At 38.2% G+C, this 21642-nt stretch overlaps 1 long non-coding RNA gene across 1 annotated transcript in view; it reads right to left on the bottom strand.

Moving 5' to 3' along the window:
- Positions 1–21642, bottom strand: part of LOC125084997 (uncharacterized) — a 35730-nt gene that overhangs the window by 8585 nt on the left and 5503 nt on the right. The window lies entirely within an intron of this gene.

Raw genomic sequence — 21642 nt, 5'->3', positions numbered from 1 at the left:
ATGGTTTTGGGTGCAATTGTAAATGGGATGGACTCCTTAATTTCTCTTTCTTCTGTCTTGTTGTTGGTGTAGAGAAATGCAACTGATTTCTGTGCATTGATTTTTATATTGTGACACTTTATTGAATTCCTGTATGAGTTCTAGCAGTTTTAGAGTGGAGTCTTTTGGGTTTTCCACATAAAGTATCATATCATCTGCAAAGAGTGATAGTTTGACTTCTTTGCCGATTTAGATGCCTTTAATTTCTTTTTGTTGTCTGATTGCTGAGGCTAGGACTTCTAGTTCTATGTTGAAGAACAGTGGTGATAAGGGACATCCCTGCTGTGTTCCTGTCCTTAGCAGAAAAGCTCTCCGTTTTTCTCCATTGAGAATGATACTTGTGGTGGGTTTTTCATAGATGGCTTTGATGATATTGAGGTATGTACTCTTTATCTCTACACTTTGAAGAGTTGGATCAGGAAAGGCAGCTGTACTTTGTCAAATGCTTTTTCAGCATCTATCAAGAGTATCATATGGTTCTTGTTCTTTCTTTTATTAATGTATTATATCACGTTGATTGATTTGCAGATGTTGAACCAACCTTGTAGGCCTGGAATAAATCCTAGTTGGTCATGGTGAATAATCCTTTTAATGTACTGTTGGATCCTGTTGGCTAGTATTTTCGTGAGAATTTTTGCACCTCTGTTCATCAAGGATATTGGTCTGTAATTCTCTTTTTTGATGGGATCCTTGTCTTGGGATCTTGTTTTGGGATCAAGGTAATGCTGGCCTCATAAAATGAGTTTGGAAGTTTTCCTTCCATTTCTATTTTTTGGAACAGTTTCAGGAGAATAGGTATTAATTCTTCTTTAAATGTTTGGTAGAATTCCCCTGGGAAGCCGTCTGGCCCTGAGCTCTTGTTTGTTGGGAGATTTTTGATGACTGCTTCAATCTCCTTACTGGTTATGGGTCTGTTCAGGTTTTCTATTTCTTCCTGGTTCAGTTGTGGTAGTTTATACATCTCTAAGAATGCATACATTTCTTTCAGATTGTCAAATTTGCTGGCGTATAGTTGTTCATAATATGTTCTTATAATTGCTTGTATTTCTTTGGTGTTGGTTGTGATCTCTCCTCTTTCATTCATGATTTTATTTATTTGGGTCCTTTCTCTTTTCTTTTTGATAAATCTGGCCAGGGGTTTATCAATCTTATTAATTCTTTCAAAGAAGAAGCTCCTAGTTTCATTGATTTGTTCTATTGTTTTTTGGTTTCTATTTCATTGATTTCTGCTCTGATCTTTATTATTTCTCTTCTCCTGCTGGGTTTAGGCTTTTTTTGTTGTTCTTTCTCCAGCTCCTTTAAGTGTAGGGTTAGGTTGTGTATTTGAGACCTTTCTTGTTTCTTGAGAAAGGCTTGTACTGTTATATATTTTCCTCTCAGGACTGCCTTTGCTGTGTCCCACAGATTTTCAACCATTGTGTTTTCATTATCATTTATTTCCATGAATTTTTAAAATTTTTCTTGAATTTCCTGTTTGAGCCATTCATTCTTTAGAAGGACGCTCTTTAGTCTCCATGTATTTGGGTTCTTTCCAACTTTCCTCTTGTGATTTAGTTCTAGCTTCAGAGCATCGTAGTCTGAAAATATGCAATGAATGATCCCAATCTTTTAGTACCGCTTGAGACCTAATTTGTGAGCCAAGATGTGATCCATTCTGGAGAGTGTTCCATGTGTCCTAGAGAAGAATGTGTATTCTGTTGCTTTTGGATGGAATGTTCTGTATATATCTGTGATGTCCATCTGGTCCAGTGTGTCATTTAAGGCCTTTATTTCCTTGTTGATCTTTTGCTTAGATGATCTGTCCATTTCAGTGAGGGGGATGTTAGAGTCCCCTACAATTATTGTATTATTGTTGATGTGTTTTTTTGATTTTGTTATTAATTGGTTTATATGGTTGGCTCCTCCCATGTTAGGGGCATAGATATTTAAAATGGTTAGATCTTCTTGTTGGACAGACCCTTTGAGTATGATATAGTGTCCTTCCCCATCTCTTATTATAGTCTTTGGTTTAAAATCTAATTGATCTAAGGATTGCCACCCCAGCTTTCTTTTGATGTCCATTAGCATGGTAAATTGTTTTCCACTCCCTCACTTTAAATCTGGAGGTGTCTTTGGGTCTAAAATGAGTTTCTTGCAGACAGCATATTGATGGGTTTTGTTTTTTTATCCATTCTGATACCCTTTGTCTTTTGATTGGAGGCATTTAGCGCATTTACATTCAGGGTAACTATTGAGAGATATGAATTTAGTGCCATTGTATTGCCTATAAGGTGACTGTTACTGTATATTGTCTCCATTCCTTTCTGATCTACTACTTTTAGGCTCTCTCTTTGCTTAGAGGACCTCTTTCAATATTTCCTCTAGAGCTGGTTTGGTGTTTACAAATTCTTTTAGTTTTTGTTTGTCCTGGAAGCTTTTTATCTCTCCTTCTATTTTCAATGATAGCCTACCTAGATACAGTATTCTTGGCTGCATGATTTTCTCGTTTAGTGCTCTGAATATATCATGCCAGTTCTTTCTGGCCTGCCAAGTCTCTGTGGGTAAGTCTATTACCAATGTAGTATTTTTACCATTGTATGTTACAGACTTCTTGTCCTGAGCTGCTTTCAGGATTTTCTCTTTGTCTCTAAGACTTGTAAATTTTACAATTAGATGACTGGGTGTGGACTTATTCTTATTGATTTTGAGGGGGAGTTCTCTGTGCCTCCTGAATTTTGATGTTTGTTCCCTTTGCCATATTAGGGAAATTCTCTACAATAATTCTCTCCACTATGCCTTCTGCTCCCCTCTCTGTTTCTTCTTCTTCTGGAATCCCAATTATTCTAATTGAGATGTTTTGTCTATGGTATCACTTATTTCTCGAATTATCCCCTTCTGGTCCAGTAGTTGTTTGTCTCTCTTTTGCTCAGCTTCTATGTCCTCTGTCGTTTGGTCTTCTATATCACCAATTCTCTCTTCTGCTTCATTTATCCTAGCAGTAAGAGCCTCCATTTTTGATTGCATCTCATTAATAGCTTTTTTTGATTTCAGCTTGGTAAGATTTTAGTTCTTTTTTTTTTTCTCCAGAAAGGGCTTTTTATTTCTGCAGACAGGGTTTCTCTAATATCTTCCATGCCTTTTCGAGCCCAGCTAGCACCTTGAGAATTGTCATTCTGAACATATTACCAGTGTTTGTATTGATCAGGTCCCTGGCCTTGTGTACTGCCTCTTGTGTTTTTTTTTGTGGTGAGTTTTTTTCTGCCTTGTCATTTTATCCAGATAAGAATATATGAAGGAGCAAATAAAATACTAAAAGGGTGGCAAAGACCCTAGGAAAATGTGCTTTAACCAAATCAGAAGAGATCCCAAATCGTGGGGGAAGAAAGGGGGTAAAAATATGTTCAGGAAAAAAAAATTTAGAAAAGCGAAAAAAAAAAGACAAAATATAAGAAAGAAAAAATATATATATTAGACTGGTGAATAGAACAGGGTCACACACTTAATTTTGGGAGTATTTGATCTCTTAGAAGAAAGCACCTCCCCACATTTTAAAGAATGAATAACATATATAAGGGTAATCACAATGAAGGAATGGAATATGAGTATAAAGATGAAAAAAAATTTTTTTAATTTTTTTTTTTTAAATTTTATTTTTTATAAACATATATTTTTATCCCCAGGGGTACAGGTCCGTGAATCGCCAGGTTTACACACTTCACAGCACTCACCATAGCACATACCCTCCCCAATGTCCACAATCCCACCCCCCCTCCCAACCCCCCCTCCCCCCACCAACCCCCAGTCTAACCTGTGAGATTAAGAGTCACTTATGGTTTGTCTCCCTCCCAATTCCATCTTGTTTCATTTACTCTTCTCCTACCCCCCTTAACCCCCCATGTTGCATCTCCTCTCCCTCATATCAGGGAGATCATATGATAGTTGTCTTTCTCCGATTGACTTATTTCGCTAAGCATGATACCCTCTAGTTCCATCCACGTCGTCGCAAATGGCAAGATTTCCTTTCTTTTGATGGCTGCATAGTATTCCATTGTGTATATATACCACATCTTCTTTATCCATTCATCTGTTGATGGACATTTAGGTTCTTTCCCTAGTTTAGCTATTGTAGACATTGCTGCTATAAACATTCGGGTGCACGTGCCCCTTCGGATCACTACGTTTGTATCTTTAGGGTAAATACCCAGTAGTGCAATTGCTGGGTCATAGGGTAGTTCTATTTTCAACATTTTGAGGAACCTCCATGCTGTTTTCCAGAGTGGTTGCACCAGCCTGCATTCCCACCAACAGTGTAGGAGGGTTCCCCTTTCTCCGCATCCTCGCCAGCATCTGTCATTTCCTGACTTGTTAACCTTAGCCATTCTGACTGGTGTGAGGTGATATCTCATTGTGGTTTTGATTTGTATTTCCCTGATGCTGAGTGATGTGGAGCACTTTTTCATGTGTCTGTTGGCCATCTGGATGTCTTCTTTGCAGAAATGTCTGTTCATGTCCTGTGCCCATTTCTTGATTGGATTATTTGTTCTTTGGGTGTTGAGTTTGCTAAGTTCTTTATAGATTTTGGACACTAGCCCTTTATCTGATATGTCATTTGCAAATATCTTCTCCCATTCTGTCAGTTGTCTTTTGGTTTTGTTAAGTGTTTCCTTTGCTGTGCAAAAGCTTTTGATCTTGATAAAATCCCAATAGTTCATTTTTGCCCTTGCTTCCCTTGCCTTTGGCGATGTTCCTAGGAAGATGTTGCTGCGGCTGAGGTCGAAGAGGTTGCTGCCTGTGTTCTCCTCGAGGATTTTGATGGATTCCTTTCTCACATTGAGATCCTTCATCCATTTTGAGTCTATTTTTGTGTGTGGTGTAAGGAAATGATCCAATTTCATTTTTCTGCATGTGGCTGTCCAATTTTCCCAACACCATTTATTGAAGAGGCTGTCTTTTTTCCATTGGACATTCTTTCCTGCTTTGTCGAAGATGAGTTGACCATAGAGACGAGGGTCTATTTCTGGGCTCTCTATTCTGTTCCATTGATCTATGTGTCTGTTTTTGTGCCAGTACCATGCTGTCTTGATGATGACAGCTTTGTAATAGAGCTTGAAGTCCGGAATTGTGATGCCACCAACTTTGGCTTTCTTTTTCAATATTGCTTTGGCTATTCGAGGTCTTTTCTGGTTCCATATAAATTTTATGATTATTTGTTCCATTCTTTGAAAAAAATGGATGTTACTTTGATAGGAATTGCATTAAATGTGTAGATTGCTTTAGGTAGCATAGACATTTTCACAATATTTATTCTTCCAATCCAGGATCATGGAACATTTTTCCATTCTTTGTGTCTTCCTCAATTTCTTTCATGAGTACTTTATAGTTTTCTGATTATAGATTCTTAGTCTCTTTGGTTAGGTTTATTCCTAGGTATCTTATAGTTTTGGGTGCAGTTGTAAATGGGATGGACTCCTTAATTTCTCTTTCTTCTGTCTTGTTGTTGGTGTAGAGAAATGCAACTGATTTCTGTGCATTGATTTTATATCCTGCACTTTACTGAATTCCTGTACAAGTTCTAGCAGTTTTGGAGTGGAGTCTTTTGGGTTTTCCACATATAGTATCATATCATCTGCGAAGAGTGATAGTTTGACTTCTTCTTTGCCGTTTTGGATGCCTTTAATTTCCTTTTGTTGTCTGATTGCTGAGGCAAGGACTTCCAGTACTATGTTGAACAGCAGTGGCGATAACGGACATCCCTGCCGTGTTCCTGACCTTAGCGGAAAAGCTTTCAGTTTTTCTCCATTGAGAATGATATTTGCGGTGGGTTTTTCATAGATGGCTTTGATAATATTGAGGTATGTGCCCTCTATCCCTACACTTTGAAGAGTTTTGATCAGGAAGGGATGCTGTACTTTGTCAAATGCTTTTTCAGCATCTATGGAGAGTATCATATGGTTCTTGTTCTTTCTTTTATTAATGTGTTGTATCACATTGATTGATTTGTGGATGTTGAACCAACCTTGCAGCCCTGGAATGAATCCCACTTGGTCGTGGTGAATAATCCTTTTAATGTACTGTTGAATCCTATTGGCTAGTATTTTGGCGAGAATTTTTGCATCTGTGTTCATCAAGGATATTGGTCTGTAGTTCTCTTTTTTGATGGGATCCTTGTCTGGTTTTGGGATCAAGGTGATGTTGGCCTCATAAAATGAGTTTGGAAGTTTTCCTTCCATTTCTATTTTTTGGAACAGTTTCAGGAGAATAGGAATTAGTTCTTCTTTAAATGTTTGGTAGAATTCCCCCGGGAAGCCATCTGACCCTGGGCTTTTGTTTGTTTGGAGATTTTTGATGACTGTTTCAATCTCCTTACTGGTTATGGGTCTGTTGAGGCTTTCTATTTCTTCCTGGTTCAGTTGTGGTAGTTTATATGTCTCTAGGAATGCATCCATTTCTTCCAGATTGTCAAATTTGTTGGCGTAGAGTTGCTCATAGTATGTTCTTACAATTGTCTGTATTTCTTTGGTGTTAGTAGTGATCTCTCATCTTTCATTCATGATTTTATTTATTTGGGTCCTCTCTCTTTTCTTTTTGATAAGTCTGGCCAGGGGTTTATCGATCTTATTAATTCTTTCAAAGAACCAGCTCCTAGTTTCGTTGATTTGTTCTATTGTTTTTTTGGTTTCTATTTCATTGATTTCTGCTCTGATCTTTATGATTTCTCTTCTCCTGCTGGGTTTAGGGTTTCTTTCTTGTTCTTTCTCCAGCTCCTTTAGGTGTAGGGTTAGGTTGTGTACCTGAGACCTTTCTTGTTTCTTGAGAAAGGCTTGTACTGCTATATATTTTCCTCTCAGGACTGCCTTTGTTGTGTCCCACAGATTTTGAATCGTTGTGTTTTCATTATCATTTGTTTCCATGAATTTTTTCAATTCTTCTTTAATTTCCTGGTTGACCCATTCATTCTTTAGAAGGATGCTGTTTAGTCTCCATGTATTTGGGTTCTTTTCAAATTTCCTCTTGTGATTGAGTTCTAGCTTCAGAGCATTGTGGTCTGAAAATATGCAGGGAATGATTCCAATCTTTTGATAACGGTTGAGACCTCATTTAGGACCAAGAATGTGATCTATTCTGGAGAATGTTCCATGTGCACTAGAGAAGAATGTGTATTCTGTTGCTTTGGGATGAAATGTTCTGAATATATCTGTGATGTCCATCTGGTCCAGTGTGTCATTTAAGGCCTTGATTTCCTTCTTGATCTTTTGCTTGGATGATCTGTCCATTTCAGTGAGGGGAGTGTTAAAGTCCCCTACTATTATTGTATTATTGTTGATATGTTTCTTTGATTTTGTTATTAATTGGTTTATATAGTTGGCTGCTCCCACGTTAGGGGCATAGATATTTAAAATTGTTAGATCTTCTTGTTGGATAGTTCCTTTGAGTATGATATAGTGTCCTTCCTCATCTCTTATTATAGTCTTTGGCTTAAAATCTAATTGATCTGATATAAGGATTGCCACTCCTGCTTTCTTCTGATGTCCATTAGCATGGTAAATTCTTTTCCAGCCCCTCACTTTAAACCTGGAGGTGTCTTCGGGTTTAAGATGAGTTTCTTGTAGGCAACATGTAGATGGGTTTTGTTTTTTTATCCATTCTGATACCCTGTGTCTTTTGATTGGGGCATTTAGCCCATTAACATTCAGGGTAAGTATTGAGAGATATGAATTTAGTGCCATTGTATTGCCTGTAAGGTGACTGTTATTGTATATTGTCTCTGTTTCTTTCTGATCTCCTTCTTTTAGGGTCTCTCTTTGCTTAGAGGACCCCTTTCAATATTTCCTGTAGAGCTGGTTTGGTATTTGCAAATTCTTTCAGTTTTTGTTTGTCCTGGAAGCTTTTAATCTCTCCTTCTATTTTCAATGATAGCCTAGCTGGATATAGTATTCTTGGCTGCATGTTTTTCTCGTTTAGTGCTCTGAATATATCATGCCAGCTTTTTCTGGCCTGCTAGGTCTCTGTGGATAAGTCTGCTGCCAATCTAATATTTTTACCATTGTACGTTACAGAGTTCTTTTCCCGGGCTGCTTTCAGGATCTTCTCTTTGTCACTAAGACTTGTCAATTTTACTATTAGGTGATGGGGTGTGGACCTATTCTTATTGATTTTGAAGGGGGTTCTCTGAACCTCCTGGATTTTGATGCTTGTTCCCTTTGCCATATTGGGGAAATTCTCTCCAATAATTCTCTCCAATATACCTTCTGCTCCCCTCTCTGTTTCCTCTTCTTCTGGAATCCCAATTATTCTAATGTTGTTTCGTCTTATGGTGTCACTTATCTCTCGAATTCTCCCCTCGTGGTCCAGTAGCTGTTTGTCCCTCTTTTGCTCAGCTTCTTTATTCTCTGTCATTTGGTCTTCTATATCACTAATTCTTTCTTCTGCCTCATTTATCCTAGCAGTGAGAGCCTCCATTTTTGATTGCACCTCATTAATAGCTTTTTTGATTTCAACTTGGTTAGATTTTAGTTCTTTTATTTCTCCAGAAAGGGCTTTTATATCTCCCGAGAGGGTTTCTCTAATATCTTCCGTGCCTTTTTCAAGCCCGGCTAGAACCTTGAGAATCGTCATTCTGAACTCTGGATCTGACATATTACCAATGTCTCTATCGATTAGGTGCCTAGCCTTTGGTACTGCCTCTTGTTCTTTTTTTGGTGGTGAATTTTTCTGCCTTGTCATTTTGTCCAGATAAGAGTATATGAAGGAGCAAGTAAAATACTAAAAGGGTGGCAACAACCCCAGGAAAATATGCTTTAGCCAAATCAGAAGAGATCCCAAATCGTGAGGGGGGAGAAAGGGGATAAAAAGAGGTTCAGAAAGAAAAAAAAAAAAAAGAAACAATTAAAAAAAGATAACCAATAAAGAAAAAATATAAAAAGGAAAAAAATATATATATATTAGATAAAGTAGTTAAAAAACGTTAAAAAAGGAAAGGGTAAAAGTTAAAAAAATTTAGCAGAAGAAGAAAAAAAATTGAAAAAGAAAAAAAATTAAATTAACTGCAAGGCTAAAAAATCATGGGGAGAAAGCCATGAGTTCCTTGCTTTGCTTTCTCCTCCTCTCGAATTCCGCTGCTCTCCTTGGTATTGAAACTACAGTCCTTGGTAGGTGAACTTGGTCCTGGCTGGGTTTCTTGTTGATCTTCTGGGGGAGAGGCCTGTTGTAGTGATTCTCAAGTGTCTTTGCCCCAGGCGGAGTTGTACCGCCCTTACCCGGGGCCGGTCTGAGTAATCCGATCAAGTTTGCTTTTGGCAGCTTTTGTTCCCTGAGCGCTTTCCGTAGAGTTCCGGAGGGCGGGAATGAAGATGGCGGCCTCCCGGTCTCTGGCCCCGAGGAGCGGAGAGCCCGGGGCCCCACTCCTCAGTGCGCCCTCAGACAACAGCACCCAATTACTCCTGTGACCCTGGCCTCCGGCCGCGCTCCGAGCTGACCGAGCCTGCGACCGGTTCAAGGTAACCCCGAACTTAGAGCTCACTCTTCGGCTCTGTCTCTGTAGCCGGCTTCCCCATTCTAATACCTGTAAGCTCTGCGACACTCACACACCCCCGATCCTTCTGTGACTCTGTGGGACCTGAGGCCACGCTGACCCTGCGTGGGCTTCATCCCGGTTAAGCCTCTGGAGCGATATCCCTCAGTGGAACAGACTTTTAAAAGTACTGATTTTGTGCTCTGTTGCTCCGCCGCTTGCCGGGAGCCGGCCCCTCCCCCCCCGCAGTCTATCTTCCCGTCGCTTTGGATTCACTTCTCCGCCAGTCCTATCTTTCAGAAAGTGGTTGATTTTCTGTTTCTAAAGTTGCTGTTCTTCTTCTCTTCGATCTCCCGTTGGATTTGTAGGTGTTTGCAATCTTTAGATAAGCTATCTAGCTGATCTCCCGCTACCTGAAGTTGTCTCAGCCTGCTACTTCTCTGCCATCTTGACTCCTCCCTCTTTAATTTCTATAAAAGGAGTTGATAAGTTGGTTGGGAGAATAAAGAAAAATAAAGTGGAGAGAATTTGCTCAGGCTGGAGAGTAGAACAAAACCCTGTGCTAGATTTAGGGTATATTTTGATCTATTAGAAGAAGTTGTATCCCACATTTTTTTAGAAGAAAAACCCTATGTATATACAAAAAATAAAGTTAGATACAATGAAGGATAAAATAGGAGTATAATAATGAAGTTTCAAAAAAGATTTTTTGAAAGGTATTGTTAAGATAAACTAGTTAATGTTAAAAGAGGAAAGGGTAAAAGTTAAAAAATTTAGCAGAAGAAAAAAATAAAAAAATTAATTAACTTTGCAAGACTAAAGAATCATGGGGAGAAAGCCATGAATTCCATGTTTAGCTTTCTCCTACTCTGGAATTCCGCTGTTCTCCTTGGTAAGTCAACTTGGTTGGGGCTGGATTTCTTGCTGATCTTCTTGGGGAGGGGCCTTTTGTAGTGATTCTCAAGTTTCTTTGCCTGAGGCGGAATTGCACCGCCCTTACCAGGGGCCAGGCTAAGTAATCCACTCGGGTTCGCTTTTGGGAGCTTTTGTTCCTTGAATGCTTTCCGTAGAGTTCCAGAGGATGGGAATGAAAATGGCGGCCTCCCAATCTCCTGCCTGGAGGACCCGAGAGCTCAGGGCCCCACTCCTTAGTGAGCCCTGGAAGAAAAGCACGCAATCACTCCTGTCTCCCTGGCCTCTGGCTGCACTCCGAGCTCACCCAGCCTGTGACCAAGCGTCTCTGTCTCTGGCACACAACCCCACTTCTAGTCTCCAAACCGCACAGATCCCTACACTCTTACAGGGGGGTCGTCCTGGATCTTGTGGGGTCCCCTCTCACAGAGCAGTGGTCTGTGCCATGGATCACAATTTAAGGTAACCCCGAGTTGAGAGCTCACTTCTTGGCTCCGTCTCTGTAGTCGGCTTCCCTGCTCGAATACCTGTGAGCTCTGTAACCCTCAGACACCCCTGATCCTTCTATGATCCCACGGGACCTGAGACGACGCTGTCCCCACGTGGACTTCACCCCGGTTTAGCCTCTGGAGCGATGTCCCTCAGTGGAGCAGACTTTTAAAAGTTATGATTTCGTGGTCCATTGTTCTGCTGCTTGCTGGGAGCCCACCCCCCCGTGGTCCATCTTCCCATCGCTTTGGATTCACTTCTCCACCGGTCCTACCTTTCAGAAAGTGGTCAATTTTCTGTTTCTAGAATTGCTGCTTTTCGTCTCCTCGATCTCCTGTTGGATTTGTAGGTGTTCAGAATGGTTTGATAAGCTATCTAGCTGTTCTCCTGCTATCTGATGTTGGCTCAGCCTGCTACTTCTCTGCCATCTTGACTCCTCCAATTTTATTATTTCTAAAGAGATTATTCAACCTCTGTTCTCTTTTTTCTTACAATATTTTTGCATGAGGTTGATTGTGATTCTTTTTTGTTGCTCATTTTTTTTTCAAAGATTTTATTTATTTTTTTGACAGACAGAGATCACAAGTAGTGGAAAGGAAGCGGGAGGGAGAGAGGAGGAAGTAGGCTCCCCGCTGAGCAGAGAGCCTGATGTGGGGCTCGATCCCACGACTCTGGGATCTTGACGTGAGCCAAAGGCAGAGGCTTTAACCCACTGAGCCACCCAGGAACCCCTTTGTTGCTCATTTTTATGCAAAATTAGTTTTAGTGAACTTTTAGGAAGGAGAAGTAGATTAGGAGAGCTTTTCTAGCTTCACAGCTGTAGGGCTCCCATATATATAATTTATATTTATATTTGTATGAAGCATTAAAAAGTATACCCCACTGCTCTCTGAGATATCCTGGTTTTGCTCACTTCCTCTAATTTTATCTGAGTTTTCTGTTTCCTTTACATCAGTTATCTATATTTTATACCATGTGGGTTCTTTTCTCAAATGTTTCTTCTTATTATAGGGTTTTGTTGTGGAAGAGAATTTTGGCTGGTTGGTTTTGTGAGCTCACGGGTCTAGAGTGCTTCAGGTCCTTCAGACTTCCCACAGTTGAACCCACCCACTAGTTGGATTATATAAAATCTTCCTGGTTGTTTGCTAGTGTTTTCAAATATGCCTGTTATTCTTTCCTGTAAGTATTTGTTTATGTGTGTTAGAGAGAGACAGAGAGATAGAGAAAAATGAACATAAATGGAAAGTGTACATATGAATGAGGGAATTTCTGAGGCTTCAGGAGCCATATTTTCTATGCCTACTCTCTAACCACAATATACTAAGTAAAAGTACACATAGATTTATTTTTTACACATTAGTATACATTGTTTATCAAATTCAAAATCTATAGAGAAAATCAAGTGATCAGTATTGTTGAAAAGAAAATAAAATTTGTTTTTTTCAGACTATATCCTCCATTATACAGAATGGAGTGCCATTTAGATTGAGGAGAGAAAGCTGATAAAAAAAGTTGAAAGATAAGCTACTTTGATTAAAATGTTTATTAACTCTAAATATATGGTCCTACTTATATGTTACATAGACTGATTCAGAATATCTGAGTGATTAAGAGATTAGCCTCTGGAATGACAGACCTAGATTTGATTCCCCAAGATGTGTCTTACTAGTTATTTCCAGAAAGTTAAACTCTCTAAACCTCGATTTTCCTTCTTAAAATAAGGCTATGAGAACCTGCCTATTAGTTTTATTGTAAAGATTAAATGAGGTAATGCATTAAAATGCTTTACACAGTTCCTAGTACTTAATAAACACTCAAAAAAGTTATTTATTTATTATTGTTTGTCTGCATGAGTAGGTAGATAGATTTCATACTTGAGATAATAAGGGACTTAAAATGACATTAGCTTTATTTCCATATTGCGTCTTTATCTGACAGAAACAGTTTTTGCCTGTTTGCCTGCCTCTATGGTATTATGTGCCTGTTCTTTCTCTTTAATAGTTTTATGACTTTGTTTTGATTCCATCATGGCTTGCATAGAGTGGATATTAAACAAATATTTCATAACAGTTTTGTCTTCACAGGACAGAGTAACACATTACTTGTTTTTAGGATATCTGGTTAAAAGCTTGGGTGGGCCATGCCCAGTTTTATCTTCATGAAGTTTATGCCTTTTTATCACCTGGACTTTCAGATTTCCCAGCAACTGTGGAATGTTTCCCTGCCTCGTTCTGGGTGCTAGGTTTGAGATTGCTGCTTCATCTGTCATTACTCTCATAAAGATGCATAGGCAGGTGTGCCTGGGGGCTCAGTGGGTTAAGCCTCTGCCTTTGGCTCAGGTCATGATTTCAGGGTCTTGGGATCAAGCCCCACATCGGGCTCTCTGCTCAGCAGGGATCCTGCTTCCCCCCACCCCCGCCTGCCTCTCTGCCTACTTGTGATCTCTCTGTCAAATAAATAAATAAAATCTTAAAAAAAAAAAAAAGATGCGTAGGCAGATGTATCTGTGGGCATTAATTTGGATGATTTTTCTGACTGATTAATTCCATATTTTACAATTGTTTATTTACTAGAAACTCTGGTATAACAGAAACTCTGCAAATCCGTATTTCTTATAGTGTTTACCCAAGTCAATTTCTGCCTTTTTTGGCTTTGGAGCATCATTTTAATTAATGCCATAGTAGTATTGCATTTTCCTTTCTCCCTTCTTTCCATGGGCTGTATGTTAAGTGCTATGTGTTATGGCAAGATTAGTTTTACCAACATTTTAAAGAACTGAAGACGTTTCAGTACTTAATTGCTAAAACAGATAAATTTAACCAAGAGGAGTAAAGCAGCTAGTTCTGGAATCCTCTTCTGAAATAATGGAGCTCAGGTTCTATTTGCTGTCCCCTAAAGTAATGCTTCTCAGATTTTAAATCAAAATTTTAATCAGGTGGGGAACTTGTTAAAATGTAGATTTTAATTTGTTAAGTTAGAATGGAGTCTGAGAGGGACGCCTGGGTGGCTCAGTGGGTTAAGCCGCTGCCTTCGGCTCAGGTCATGATCCCAGGGTCCTGGGATCGAGTTCCACATCGGGCTCCTTGCTCAGCAGGGAGCCTGCCTCTCTCTCTGCCTCTGCCTGCCTCTCTGCCTGCTTGTGTGCTTTCTCTCTCTCTCTTTCTGACAAATAAATAAAATCTTAAAAAAAAAAAAAAAAGAATGGAGTCTAAGATTGTGCATTTCAGACTGCTCCCACATTATGCTGATGCTGCTGGATCTATGGACCACAATTTGAAAAGCAAGATCTTAGAGCAGAAGTATGATCTGACCAGATGTACTGTTAAAACACATTTTGCCTTCCATTTATGTTTTTATGGAATTAATTGTATGAAATTTCTTAAAGCTGCCAAATTATTTATATTAAATATAAGTATCAAATATAAATGAGAGGAAGATCTGACATCATTGAGGATGGATTAGAAAGCATATTTAAATTAGTATTGGGGGGGGGCGCCTGGGTGGCTCAGTGGGTCAAAGCCTCTGCCTTCGGCTCAGGTCATGGTCCCAGAGTCCTGGGATCGAGTCCCGCATCGGGCTCTCTGCTCCATGGGGAGCCTCTGCTTCCTCCTCTCTCTCTGCCTGCCTCTCTGCCTACTTGTGGTATCTGTCTGTCAAATAAATAAATAAAATCTTTAAATTAAAAAAAAATTAGTATTGGGGTTTAGTTTAGTCATTAAATATTTTTGTGACATGGCTAGGCATTTTAGTTTTCATATTCCCCCACAAATTACTACAATAACTCTGTAAATTAGGTTACTATTCTCCTTTTACATATAAAGAAATTGAGATTCAGGGAAGTTAACAACTTCTTTAAGGCTTCTTAATAAATAGTAAAGCTGAGATGGACTGAAGTCTGATCGTGAAGCTCATTCCTTTGACACTAAAGTAAGCTGCCTTCCTAATAAGATTGTTTTCCTGGGAAGTGAGCTTATAGAAATGTTTAAACATATTTGTGGACCCCTCTAAAGGAGTTTATATGTATATCTAAGATAGTTTAGTTATTTAGCTTTGTGAGTATTTACCATAGAGTTCTGTGAAGCTTACAGTGGTGATGGGAGAGACCTGTGCGTTTGTGAGCGCAAGCGTGTACATTTCCCTTAAATTAGATGCACTCTTGTAAGGAGATATTTACCCCTTTCTAAAACCAGGCTCCGGATCTCTAAGATTCCTTCAAGCCCAGATATCCTATAATAAATGTGATAGTTTTGTTTTTGAAAATGGATTTTGAGAAGATTGGGAATTTAAAACATTTCTACCAGCAGATGGCACTCCAGCATTTCTACAACTGGCAACCCCTTAGCCATTACCAAAATGGAAAGACAGGAGAAAACCTGGAGACAGGTTAAAAAGAGAAAAGAAAAAAAAAAAAATCCCAACTCATTAAAGTATGGTATGTTTGTCATCATTTTGATGGGAAGTTACATATGTATCAAGTAACAGACTCCCATATGTGTGTGTGTGTGTGTGTGTGTACACACACACATGAATTAGTATTACATCATAATCCCTTACAGTGCTCCACAGCAGTTTTCACCAAACTCTAATATAACACTTATCAAATGGATTTTTGTTAACCTGTTCATTTTCCCAAGTATACTGTAAGGCTTCCAAGGACAAGAATTTTGTTTGGATTCCAAGGATGGGGGGAGGACACACTACCTAGCCTACAGTCAGCACTCAATATTTCTCCCTTTTGTTCCCTAGAAAATTGGTTAACTATTACCTTGAATGCAGGAGAATGTTTAACATTGATCCATGTAAAGCCTTTTATTTTTTTCCTTTGAATGATTACCTTATGGGTATCAACTCTAATGTGTTTGATGTATGTCCTTTGATATTTTTGTATCCTTGTTAAATATATTGGTTTGTGTGTGTGTTTATTTTGTACTAATGTTATTATTCTATAATATCCTGGGTTTTTTGTTCCTCACATATCATTCTATTTAAAGACCATCCATGTTCTTGTATTTACATTCAGTTCATTGCTTCTATCTGCTGTCCTCATTTTACCTGTCCATTCCCCTTGTGGTGGACATCTAAGTTTCTCTAATTCCCATGTATTAAAATCAGTGCTTTACTGACTGTCCTCATTCAAGTCCTTTTGTGAGTCTTTTTGGAGTCGCTTGGGTAATTTATGCCCATGGTGGGATTACTGGATCTAAGGGAATATACGTATGTAATTTCATTAAATATTGCCAGATTACTCTTCAGAATGTCCCCACCCATTTATACTCCCATCAGTATGCAAGAAGGTTGCATTCTCCCCACATCCACAATTAGTGTTATCCAGTATTTACATTTTGCCAATCACATGGTGTAAAGGAAAAATGTTTCTTGAATGAAGGAATAATCAGTTGAAAATCTATTAAAGCTAAGAGGATATATGGTATTTACTTGCATAATTTTTCCTTCTTTGAGGATGGCCTCTCACTATCTGAACTTTCATTGTCTAAACTTAGGAACAGAATAGATTCTGATAATATTTTTGAGATATCCTTTAGTGTTTGAGCTCTTGCTCCTAATTACCTGAAACCTAGGAATCAAATAGATGGAAGTAACATGGTTTCCCTTGCCATCTAAATTAGCTGTAACTAGAAACCAAATAGAATTGTAAAGCAATGGATCCAAGATATGCTGAGGTCCCACATCAAAATCAGTTCTCAGAATATATGTAGGTGGGGTGAAGCATAATTTTTTTTAAGAGTTCATTCATTTATTTGAGAGAGAGAGTGAGAGCTCGAAGAGGGGTAGGTGCAGGACAAGCAGACTCCCTACTGAATGTGGAGTTCAACCGGGGCTCTGCCCCAGGACCCTGAGAGATCATGACCTGAGCCAAAATCAAGAGTTGGCCTCTTAATCTGACTGAGCCACCCCAGTACCATGAGGCATAATTATTTTTTAAAAGCTCCTAGCTGATTTTAATGTGCAGTGGGCTGAATGTCAGTGACCCTTGATTCTCAAATTATTCTTATTTCTTCCTGAAAGGGAAAAGCATTTAAAAATATTTAAACACAGTATCATGCTACCTAGGCTTCAGAAAATCAAAAGAGAAATGTAATATTTAAGTGTCCAGTGGAAATGAAACATACTTTCTGAAAGTCACACCACATCATTGTCCTAGTGACCCAAGAGACTAGAAGAATTGAAAAATCTGGTGAGAGTTAAGGTTAGTAAGGTTTAACATAATTGATTTTGAACCAGGGAAGGACTTGGGTATGCTTATATGGCAACTCCAAAGAGCTAGGGATCTAGATGTTAATATGGGCAGAGGTAAAATATTCCATGGTATGTACAAGTAGTCTATAGTTGATTTTGATTATTGAGAACTGAACCCGTGGTAGGCTTTCTGTTCTCAATGTTTGTTTAACTCTCATTATTATGAACTAAACACATTAATATATTTAAAAAGTGTCCAAGTCCAACTAAACACATTTGGATATTTAAAAAGGTCCCTGTTAGTTTACGAAGCAAAAGAAAAGGCAATCATAGTCACTTTTTGGGGGTCAACAAATAACAACTGTGTTCAAGCAAATGTTTTATTAGGGGTTCCATATTTCAAAAAGTAGATACTAAAATAGGAGATATACTGAGATAAATAAATTAAGATTTATAAAGGGGCACCTGGGTGGCTCAGTCTATTGAGTGTCTGACTCTTGGTTTTGGCTGGGTTATGGTCTCAGGGTTGTGCGGTTGTGGATCAAGGCCAAGCTGGGCTCTGCACTCAGCATGGAGTTTGCTTGTCCCTCTCCCTCTGCTCCTCCCCCAACTTGTGCCTGCATTCTCTCTCTCAAACAAATAAAATCTTTAAAAAAAAAAAGATCTTTATATTCACCTTCTTAGAGATTATTTTTAGCATTAATTAAATACTTAGAATTATCTGACTAGGAAAGTGGTCTAGTTGTTTGAAGGTATGTATAAACAACTTATAGTTAATGAAGTTATAGAATATGTGAAAGGCAATCTGAATTTATGTCCTGGGACATTATATGTAAAAAGTTCTCAGGTATTTTCATTAACAAACATATCAAGAGTATAGTCTGATTATCAGTCAGTAGAACTGGCTTTAGCCTCAGATTCTTTAAGAAACAGCATTTTGAACCTTTTTTTTAGTGGGGGGAGGGGCAGAGAGAAAGATAATCTTAAGCAAGCTTCATACCCAGCATGGAACCCAACACTGGGCTGGATCTCATGACTCTGAGATCGCTACCTGAGCTGAAATCAGAAGTTGGACACTTAACCGACGGAGCCACCCAGGCACCCCAGCATTTTGAATTTTGACTCTGTATTTCCTTACCTGAGTAATAAGGATAAAGCTTGTCCTGTCTATGCTATAAGGATAAAAAAGAATGTATACTTATAAGTTATTACTATACTATTTCAAAATCTTAGGTTTCAGGTGTATAAATTTCTTCCCACCTCATCTATGCAAATTATGTTTATTTCTACCATGAAACCCAAGCAGTGAAAATGATAGTTGCATAGTAACTATGTGCCAAGAACTAAAGACATTACCTCATTTAATTCTGACATAATTCTCACAGTACATGTGAAGGGAAGTATACTTAAACCTATTTTGTAGATGAGGAAATTGTGGCCCAGCAAGAATAAATGACCTGTTCAACAAAGGTCACATGAGCAGATAGTAAATTCTGATCTAGGTTTAATCAAAGTCTGTTGAACTCCAAAGCCCATGCAATTTGCAATAGAACATGATGCTTTTCAGGACTAATCTGAATGTACAAAAGGCAAAATGGGCCAAGATAGTAAAATGACTCTTCAATGAATGCAACTGATGACATGAATAAATATAATCTGTTTTTCTGTTACTTGGTTTTCCACCTATAGAAGTTTCTCAAATAACTATCATCCCTACCTCAAACATACTAAGAGATTTTGAACTGAACTTACTAGAGTTAACTGAATTTATTATGGTTATGATCTTCCCCACATAAGTTTACTGTTCAGTGGGAACAATGGGAACAAAACCCATCCAGCTCAAATTTTCTTGTATAATGAGGTAGAACAATCATAGTTATAAATTCCTTTCCCCTTCCGCTTTCCATATGGAGAAAGTGTTGCCCTTCCTTGTTCCTCTGAACATGACAGAGACACAGTCTTTGTTATTCCCCAGCACTATCCTTTGCCCATTATTCTTCCTTCTGTCTTAGTGGAAAACTGAAGGAGGCATGTAAAACTTAACTTCCTTTCTTTTTCAGATGCTAGTCACAGGCAGAAGAGCCTGCATGGCTTAACTATGTGGCGCATACTTGCTTTATTATTGCATTTATTGATCTTATATTATAGTTGAACTCTTGTTTCAACCTTATCATTGAATTCTTTATTTATAACTTAATTCTTGCCCCAGTCTTCGTTAAGGGGATGTATTTGTAGTAAGTATGGGAGAGAGGGAATAAGACATAACAAGAAACCAGTAGCACAATTGTATACTATTTTGGAATTCATAAAACACTTTTCCTAGACATAACCTTATTTGCTTCTTAATCAAGGATATTATGTCAGTTTTACAGAGTAGGCAGCTGAGACAACAGTTATAAAGTTTACCCAAGGTCATTAAGCTAGGATCTGGGAAAGTCAGGACTTAACCCCAGGTATTCTAACTCCTAGTCCAAGGTTTTTTCAACTGTACAATGACAAACTGTTAAAAGGTATGCAATATTTTAGCACTGACAGTAGAGTGTGTTGGTTAAGAACACAGACATAGGCTTTGGAGTCAGATAGCCCTAGGTTTCAATCCTTGCTGCTAGTTATTAGCAGTGTATCATGAAAAAGTTGCTTATTATCTCTGAGTCAATTTTCTTATGTGTAAACTAGGTATACTAATGAATTATATCTACCTCTCAGAGTTATTTGATAAGATTAATAAGATAACATATGTATAGTTCTGAATACCATTATGGGACCACAGGATCTTAATAAATAGTAGTCATTGTGGACAAGTCCATAGGCAATGATGAGATAGCAGGTTGGCTGCTATAGCTTCATCCTTCCCATTCCAGTTATTGTGGCAAGAATTTTTTTTCTTGCTATTTGATATCTAGATATAATTCTTCCAGAAGGGAAATAAGGTATAGAAGTGACTATAGCTCTGAATGTTTAATAGAAAGAGAGGTAGCATATAGAAATAGTGAATTTGTGACAGGCTATCAGTGTGAAAAAAGCATAGGAAAATGGACAGAAATTATTGTAGTCAAGAAGATCAGCATTAAAAAGCATGCACATCTTGCAGCATTCCTGTATACTACAAAGTAGAATTTGGCCATAAAAAACAGGATGTAGCATTAGTCCCAGTCATTAGTACTGATACCCAGATTGGCCACTGGCATATCTCAGTTGGTCTGAGATGAAATGATGAAAATACTACAGTGATTTTTCATGAAGCTAAATTTATTCAGTTTAAACACCTGCTTTTTATTTTTGACATACCGTGTCAGCTATTTTTTGGGGGGGGGGGTTACTAAATTTTTTTTTTCCTTTTGGGAAATAATAGTGATAAATAGTTGATAGTTTTTTTAAGGTGCTTGCTAGACAAAATAAGTTGTCAAATATATGTCAGCTCTTCTCTACTAATATTTATTTTGAAATCCAATAGTCTAGAAAAATAATGAGTTAATCTTCAAGATTTCTTACAGGTGTGGGAAACTAGACTCCTAGATATCAAAGGAGTTTATCTATGAAGATCATTCAGTAACATCAGGAAGAGCATTTCCAAAGAGATGCATCTAAGTACCCAAATCATATTTTATACAAAGGTCCCACTTCTTATCTCCTAGGAAATTACAATTTAAGACAGAACAGAGGTCCAGGTCATTGCCACTCAGCACATAGAAACCAGAGTAGAAACTAATCTAATATAGAGATTAATAATGAGCTATTTACAGCATATAATTTAGGATTATAGGAAGCAAGACAAAAGCCATGATATGGGGAGGTGAGGCTATTTGGGAAGAGTACCCCTGCAAAGATCTTTATCCTAACTAGAAGGAAGGACCAAACATCAGGTCATCTTGGAGTCAACTATCTGGAACTCCTTAAATGTTACTGAATTGCTTTCTTTGCCTCGATGTCCTGAGGCTGTACATGACTACAGAATTTCAATTGCTTTACTAAAGAATATGGTTTTCATCAGGAATTAAAAAGAAAGGTTTTGATTTTGTACTATATACAGGTTCTGAAGAGAACATAAATACTGGTTAAAGTAAGTAGGACTCCAAATAATTATAGAATAGTTGGGTAAGTAAGCAAAAATCGTGGATAAAATTAATAACTAGGCAGATTCTCATTATATCCAAGTTCATCCTTAGTCCCAAGGGTAGGCATTTTTGAAAGGTACGTTAATTATAGACATCTAGGGGATGAGTAATTTATTTCATTTATGTGTTTGTCTTCTGGTCCCAAATAATGTGGCTTCTAAAAGTACATTCACTTGTAAGCCAGGGGATGTTTAGGCCCTTGGAAAATCTGACTCCTTGTTAAACATATATAATCAGTTTTAATTCGGAATGCAGCAACTGAACTAATGGCTTCAGAATTTGTAAGATAAGTATTTCCTTAAGGAGGTGACCAGGAAAATGCTAATAGCTGGGTAAACAAATGACTGAACTGAAACCCAAAACAAAGTTCACTGTGATAATAAGTCTTATTTTTTTCAC

This window comes from Lutra lutra, chromosome 14 (assembly GCF_902655055.1).
Source record: "Lutra lutra chromosome 14, mLutLut1.2, whole genome shotgun sequence".
NCBI lineage: Eukaryota > Metazoa > Chordata > Mammalia > Carnivora > Mustelidae > Lutra > Lutra lutra.
The sequence above is the reverse complement of the archived record's forward strand: the minus strand, read 5'-3'. Positions and strand labels throughout refer to the sequence as shown.